The sequence below is a fragment of the Nanorana parkeri genome, unplaced genomic scaffold, assembly GCF_000935625.1.
Source record: "Nanorana parkeri isolate BGI_ZX_2015 unplaced genomic scaffold, ASM93562v1 scaffold538, whole genome shotgun sequence".
Lineage (NCBI taxonomy): Eukaryota > Metazoa > Chordata > Amphibia > Anura > Dicroglossidae > Nanorana > Nanorana parkeri.
The window spans coordinates 687,705-696,008 of NW_017306806.1; positions in this window are offsets into that span (position 1 = coordinate 687,705).

Sequence of the window (8,304 nt, forward strand, 5' to 3'; positions counted from 1 at the left end):
CCCTTCACCAAACTTTACACTTGGCACAATGCAGATCTAAGATGGCATTTTTTCTAGTCAGAGTCTTCACCATCTGGTCCATGAAATTGTCGTGCAACATGTTTAGAAATCGCCCCGCCTTCGCCGAACCCGAAGTTCCATTGGCCCAATTGATGTCTGGGTAATTGAAGTTACCCATCACGACTACATTGCCCTCTCTCCCAGCTATTCCTATCTGCGAGTGAAGATTGACCCACGAGAAGTTTACGGCTAGTGTCCGTCATATCTAGCTCCAGCCATAGGGTTTCCACGTCTTCCCCATTATTTGACGCGATATCGTCCCTTATATGCACATTTAGATTATTATTTACGTAAATGCAACCCCCCCCCCCTTCTCCCACCTCTGTCCCTCCTAAACAGGTTATACCCCTCTATATTAGTAGCCCAGTCATGCGTGTTGTCCAGCCAGGTTTCCGCTATACCAACTATGTCGAAGTCCTCTTCGATTAGCCTAATTTCAAGCTCTTCCACTTTGTTATAATACCACTAACAGTTGGCCGTGGAATATTTAGTAGCAAGGAAAATTCACGGAACACCTGAATCCATTGATTTGGCGGGGTGTCCCAATACTTTTGGCACTATAGTGTATCTTATTGTTATATGTTATGTTATATCAACATATAGACTTGGGTATGTGGATAGAAAGTAAATTAATTATAGCAAATCTGCCACTTAGATGCAATTCATTTTACAAAACCATTTAGCTTATGTAACTTGTGTAAATCTGTTAGGCCAGTCAACTAACAGCCATAGTTGCAGATATAGGGTCTTCTGCAGATAGAAACACATTTCTGATGCCATGATGGAATATGGAGAGTTATTGAAGATTTTCTCTGAATATTTACTAGATTCACGATAATGTGCAAGATTCTAGCATGCTTGTCTAGTCCAATCAAGTAGCAGTTTACATTTTCTATGAGAATCCATTGTTGTGCAGGAAACATTTGGTTCATAGGCACAGTGGACTTTGCTTAAAAATATAACAGAACCAAGCTTAAAAGAAAGTGCTTCCTAAGCAGCCAACCATAATTCACCATGCTGACAGCTATAACTGGCTGAGTTTTATAGAATAAATGCATAGTTACAATATCTTAGAAATCCAAAAACACAATGAATTGTCTTTATATTAAATTAAAAAAAAATAAACATTAATATAAAGTCCAAACTTCAATTTCAATATAGCTATTCCCTGTTACTTGGATAGGTGAATGCATTGTGGGTACTATCAATTTCAGCCATGACATTTGGTATTTATGTTGTTGCATATAAAGTCCAGGAACTAAGGCTCCTAAAGGTGGAAATAACCAATTTAACAGGTCTATGCCATGAAATGCATGGTTTCTAGCTGCTAGAGCTCAGGCAAAAATGCAGATCATGGTAAAGTGATTTAACCTATGTTAAGTTGGTCATATTGCTGCATCTTCACACACAAAACAATTCAATTTTTCCTCATTCTGGTAAAAAAGAGAAGCCAAATGTTTACATGTGTAAGCATTATGAAGCATCTGAAAATTAATTTAAAAATCAGAACATAATTTCACTCCTCATGCAAAATTCCTGTTAATTTACATAGTTACATAGTATTTGAGGTTGAATAAAGACATAAGTCCATCAAGTCCAACTTATTGTGTGTGTATGTGTGTGTATAGGTCCTTGAGTGTTCTCATTCTTAAGAGTACCTGTAGCCTTGTACATTACGGTCTCTCAGGAAATCGTCCAAAAGCTTCTTGAATGATTCCAGACTATTTGCAGAAATCACTGCTTGAGGCAGCAAGTTCCGGACCCTAACCGCGCGAACTGAGAGAAACCTCCTTCGCCCCTTGTGTTTGAATTTTTTTTCTACCAGTTTTAGGTGGTGGCCTCTAGTCTTTGTTAAGGAATTAATCTTAAAGAGTTTGTTGCTAATGTTGCTATGACTATTGAACATTTTGTACATGAAAATCATGTCCACCTTAATCTCCTTACTTCCAACGTAAACATATTTAAATTTAGTAGCCTTGTCTCATAGTTCTGGTCCTCCATCCCCTTGATGAGTTTGGTCGCCCTCCGCTGGACTTTCTCCAGCTCAAGGACATCCTTTCTGTGTACCGGTGCCCAAAACATACTCCAGGTGAGGCCGAACCAGTGATGTATAGAGTGGCAAAATTATAGACTTGTCTCTGCAAAACATTCCCTTCTTGATGCAGGACAGGATTCTACTAGCTTTGCTTACAGCAACCTGGCACTGTAATCTATTATTCAGTTTGTGGTCTACAGTGACCCCCAAATCTTTCTCTATTTCCGACTTCCCTAGCGGCATACCCATAATTGTATAACCCATTTGCCTATTTTTAATCCCAAAGTGCATAACTTTGCATTTATCGACATTAAACCTCATCTGCCACATAGTTGCCCACTCCCCTATTTTATCCAGGTCCTTCTGCAATGTTACACTATCTTGGTCTGTTTCTATTACCCTCCCAATTTTGGTATCGTCAGCAAACACTTAGATATTGCTGTTTACTCCGTCCCCGTTGTCGTTAATAAACAGGTTGAAAAGCATGGGACCCAGCACAGAACCCTGAGGCACACCGCTAATGACACTAGCCCAGTCTGAAAGGGCGCCATTTATTGATACTCTCTGTACCCGTTCCTTTAGACTGTTCTCAATCCATGTACACGCCCTTCCATCTATACCCATAGCTCTCAGCTTGTAAAAAGTCAGTAGGTTAGTCTGACAGGAACGGTCTTTCCTAAACCCATGCTGATTTCATTAACTATACAATTATTCTGAACAAATTCTACCAAGTAGTCCTTAATCATTTCCTCTAACAGTTTACAAACTACAGATGAAAGACTAACTGGTCTGTAATTCCCAGTTTGGCATCTTGCCCCCTTTTTAAATATTGGAACTACCGTAGTTACCAATGATAATTTTTATACGTGAAATGCTCACAAAAAATTACAGAGCCATGATGACTATTTAGTCAATCTTGTTGTTGCATGCCTTTTGCTATTGCACAAACATGACTTTAAAATTCATATGAAAATAATGATCTAAAACAAGTGTTGTTGTATTAGACCTATAAGGACATAATTATAAAACAGTGACCTTCACTGGTGGTGAAGGCACCTGGCATATTCACCTTAAATATTTTTTTGGTGAATGTAAGATCCTCTGCTTAATAAAAGTTCCTCGCAGTTTAATTCGATCACTTTCTAATGAGTGGTTCAGTATTTAGTGAAACATAAAAGCCTATGTACTTGCCAATTCAAGGAATATAGCCAAGAAACATGGAAGTAATATCATGTTACTTCCTAGTAACGAAAACGCGTCAAAAGGCAGATTCAGTTTTACACGAGGAGTTTTTACTGCCATCCCAGAGCTGCTGTGTCGGCCGGATTTTGTGTTTTTATATGTAAGTTACTACTTTTAATAAATTACGCTATTTTTACTTATTACACTATGAGGATTTCCTTTTTTCTAAATCCTGAAAATCTTGTGGAAACTCTGAGTGAATGATCCACGCACCACGCTCAAGGAAAACTGCCTCGGGGCCTGAAAGAGAGTAAACTTTTCCTGGTACCTGGCGGAAGAACACCAAAGTGGGGTAGTATCGTGGATCTAAAACAGCTACGATCTTGAGAAGTGTGGTTTCTCACTACATTTTGGTGAGTACCAATACAAGGGGGCTGCCGGATCAAAGAGCTAGAGATCTACAAGGATCGTTTTTTTTTTTCTTTTGGGGTTCCTTTCTTTGCAGCTTACAAATACCGCACACTAAAACATTGTTACCTCTGATAGACACTTATTTATTTCTTCAGATTGCTACCTATGAGATCACCCTGAAACAGATACAGTTTGTAGCTTGTGGTTTTTGTGATCTCTTCGCTTCTTTGCTTTTTAAAAAATATTTTTTATATTTCTCTTAGCTGCTCTATAGTATTTGATATTCTCACCGGTTGTTTCTAATTATGCTGAATTTCGTTTTCTCTTCACATTTTTTGTGATATACAATAACATATATTTTCAATTTTAGTTTATATGTTGCAACACAACTGATTTTTCATTCTTGGTTATGATCATTTGAATTTTGATTTATGATTGATGATTTTTCACAGAGGTAGCCCCAGGAGCGCAGAACTTATCTTTTTATACAATATCATGTTTGTTGTTGCATAGTGGCTGACTTTATATTTTCTGAATGAGATTTTAGGTCCGTTGATTATTATTATTATTATTTTGGATTATGCAGAAATGAATAGTGTCACCTTCAATGTTCATCGTTTTTAAATAGCTCTGGGGGCTATAGTCTCAATGAAAACACCTTCAACATCCATTCTTATTAAGACATGCATGTAGCATCATAATGAGAATTCTAATGCCTTCTCCATATTGACAGAGAAGATGCTTATCTGTATACAACATGCACTGGCATGTAGTGCAAGGTGTTATATTGTTTTTTTTTATATTACTGTTTACTTTTTTGCTGTTGTATTGTCTTTATGGTGTTTCTTTTATTTTTAAATACGAGTCCATCTTATGAGCAGTCCTTATCAAACAATTTATTTTTGGCTTGCTGACATTTTTCTAAGTGTAGGTAGTTTTTGTTCAAGTTTATGTAAACCGTAACAATGAACTTCTCTTATTGACTCCCTTTTGGTCTGTTAAATTTACCATTAAAATTGTTTTGTGATATATTTTTTAGAAGTGCAAAAAATACCTGTTGATTTTGCAAGGAATCTTGTGAGATGATAAACTCCTGTGCTCTCTGCCCAATGCACAAGGAGGGAGAAGATGAGGAGAGGGCGGTATTCTTTGTAATCTACCAGAAATGAAGTAGACAGGGCTGACACCACATGCTAATGATTTAATTGCTAGAAAGACACTGGGGTTGATTTACTAAAGGCAAAAAGACTGTTCACTTTGCAAGAAAATGTGCCTTTGCTCTTTGTAGGGGGGAGTGCTCCCTTAGTTTAGTGCATGAAGTAAAGCTCTGATGACTTCTATCACTCAATCATGTGCAAGCAAAAAACATATATTTTTTATTTTCCTTGCACATGATTGTATTTTTTTTCAAAGTAAAATTTCACCAGATATACCACGCTAAGGGAAACATCCCTTAAAATTGCAAATTTTAATGCAAAGTAAAAAGCCTATTTGCCTTCAGTAAATCAAAACTGTTATGGAATTAAGGAGGACATGGCACATCAACATTGGACATGTAAGCCCAAAACATGTTGTGGCATTGTGAGGCAATACCACGGTGTTAGGTGGCCTCAAAGTCACCCAGGGTTCTCAGCCAGAGGGGCTGAGTGGCTCCAGGAAGACATTACTGGTACCAGGAGAGAACTGCCTTTTCAGTTCTTTCTGGGTTTTCTGGATCAAGGTTGGGATCCTGGAGCCAGGAGATTTCTTAGAGCTCTGGGTGGGAAGAAATCTCCATTCCTGGGTCCATGCTTTGGTGGTGACCAGCACCTGATTGTGCACCTGTGTACATCCCTCATGAAGAGTGTGCTGGGATGTGTTCAGGCCCCACCTGTGAGTCAGGAGAGCTCCACCCTGGAGTCAGTGGAGGCCAGTGCAGCAGGGAGCTGCGGGGTTTGCGAACCATATTGAGAGGATTGGCATGTTATTGCCGTTGTCTGGAGGAACCAGACAGTGGCCCTAAAGATTGAGGCCGGAGCAGCAGTGCTGCAAGAGAGACAGATGTCGGTGAGCCCTTATCTGTTATATGCTACAGCGAGCTATTTATGTTGGATTTCATGTTATCTACCGTTTTGAAAGCAAATAAACTGCATCTGACTTGCACCTCCGGTCTACAGTGGAGTGTCCTTGTTACAAGTGGTGTCAGAAGTGGGATACACTGTTGTACCGGCCATGCTCCCAAAGAGGCCCTGAAGGTACAGGACCCAGGAAAGTGGAAGAATTTGTGAATGCAGTGTCCTTGTTACAATGTGTTTTGCTTCGTTTTGTTTCGGATGTTTCAGTATTTCATCTTTCGGGTTTCGAGCCTGAAATTCAATTCGCTTTGGCATTCGCATTCGGATGAATCCAAATGTTGTTAATTTCGGGTGAGGTAAATTATCATCACCAACTATAATTCATCGCAGAAAAGTGTCATTACATGATTACTTTGTTTCTTTTCAATTTCAGACACCACAAACAGAAACAAAACAGCCAGCCCCCCCCTCCCCCCCAATTAATACCAGACCCTTTAGGTCTGGTAGGAATGTTTTGGGGGACCCCTGATGTAAAAAAAACACCATGCGGTAGGAATTTAAGGGAAAACCCCAATGCCAAAAAAGTTTTAAAAAATGGTCTCCCCCCTAAAATCCCATATCAGACCTTTAATCCGGCAGCAGCCTGGCAGGACAGGAAAGGGGGGGATGAGCGAGCACCCCTCCTCCCTCTACCATATCAAGCCACATGCCCTCAGCATTGGGAGGGTACTTTTCTAGGGGGGGAACCCTGAGCCATAGTGACACCTGAAGTGGGGAGAAAGGTCGGCCAAATCCGACCGATCTCCCCATGAAAGACAACTGCTGGGCGGAGCCAGCCGTAATGTCACAGCTGACTCCCCCCAGTTGATGTCCTTCAATGACAGCCCAGCATCCTCCATTACATGGAAACAGTTGGGTGGAGCCAGACGTAATGTCACGACTGGCTCCGCCCAGTTGTTGTTTTTCAATGACAGCCTAGCATCCCCGAGGACATCTGGCTGCCATTACATGTAAACAGTTGGCGGCCATCATTTTTTAACATTATTTCTCTATATTTTTAATTGTTTTCGAGTCGTCGTCATCCTTGTCATGGACAACAATGGACGTCATGATTGACCTTAGGATTAGTTGGTGGATTTTTTTTAAAGGAATTGTCAAAGATCCTTTGTTTTGTTTTTTCAAATAAAGTTTTTTTTTTAAAGTCTGATCTTTTTAGGAGGGACTTTTTTCCCCATGTTTGGGGGTTCCTCCTTAAAATTCCTACTCGACCTTAAGGGCCTGGTATGATTTGGGGGAAAACCCCACACACTTTTTTTCTTTTTTTTTAAATTGGGCCCCCCTTAACTTTCCTGTTTGGTAGGGGGACCCCACACTGTTTTTTTTTTCTTTAAAAAATTGTGTAACTATTTTCTTAACTTTTTAAAATGTTTCTATTTTTTTTCTATTTATTTAAATATTTTTTTTATTTTTTAAAATGTATTTACGTTTTTTTCTATTTTGGAGGAGGTAGCGAGCAGAATAGCTCAGCGGCATTTGGCTATTCAAACACTGCCGTTTAGCCCCTATAGTAATAGGGGTGAACAGCAGCGAGTGAGCTGTCGGTGCTTCGGCTCAGCCAATCCAGATGTTGGATCGACTGAGTCGAACTCCTACTGCACTTCGGCTCAGCTTAACATGCAGAGCATGTTCGGCTGAATGAAGGCAGCCACTGTAAGGGTGATTTGAGCTGATGTATGGCTGAAATCAGCCGTAATGACCTGAAGTGAATAGCCGAATGTTGTTCGGCTTTTTTCACTTCGGATTGGTTATTCACTCAGCTGGCTTCAGCAGCTAAGTGAATAACCCTCTAAATCTCTGCACAATATGCACATTTATCCTAGTCTTATTTCTTTTTACGATTCTGTAATTACTGATAAATGCCTGTTGATCTGCCAGAAATCCAGTGAGCTCCTAACTTCCTATTTATTCTGAAAACATGGTGACTCTGTTGTACTTAAATATCAACCAGTATCCCTGCTCAGTTGTTTTTTTTCTGAACTACAGAACACTTCACCCTCTTTTCAGCTTCATAATATAAGATGCAAGAGTTCTGTAGCCTAGCAGGGGGGAACTCAAGCAGGTTTGAAAACACTGCTTGTAATTTTAGTGCAAAAGAGGCAGCATTGTCAGCTCAAACAGGAAGTTAGAATTACACTGGATTTCATGAAGAACAACAGGTATTTTTTTATTTTTTGCAGCATTTTTTAAAGGAGAAAACATGCAGAAATGTGCATGTATTGCAGGGATCTACTATTTTTTTTCCAGGCATACATTTAGCATTACACCTACATTATAGTTTAAATAAAGTTTTATTCTAGTTTTTTGCAAGAACTAAGAATTATATTAAGGCAAACAATTTGCATGTTGTCTGTGTAAGAAAATTTAAGCTAATTGTCTGAAACACCATCACACAGAACATTATTGTGGCAGATAGTTTCTGTAGAAAAGGGAAAATATCCCATACATGGATTATAACAGTGAAATATTGCAGAAGAAAAGTAATTTTTAACAAGGAATTTTACA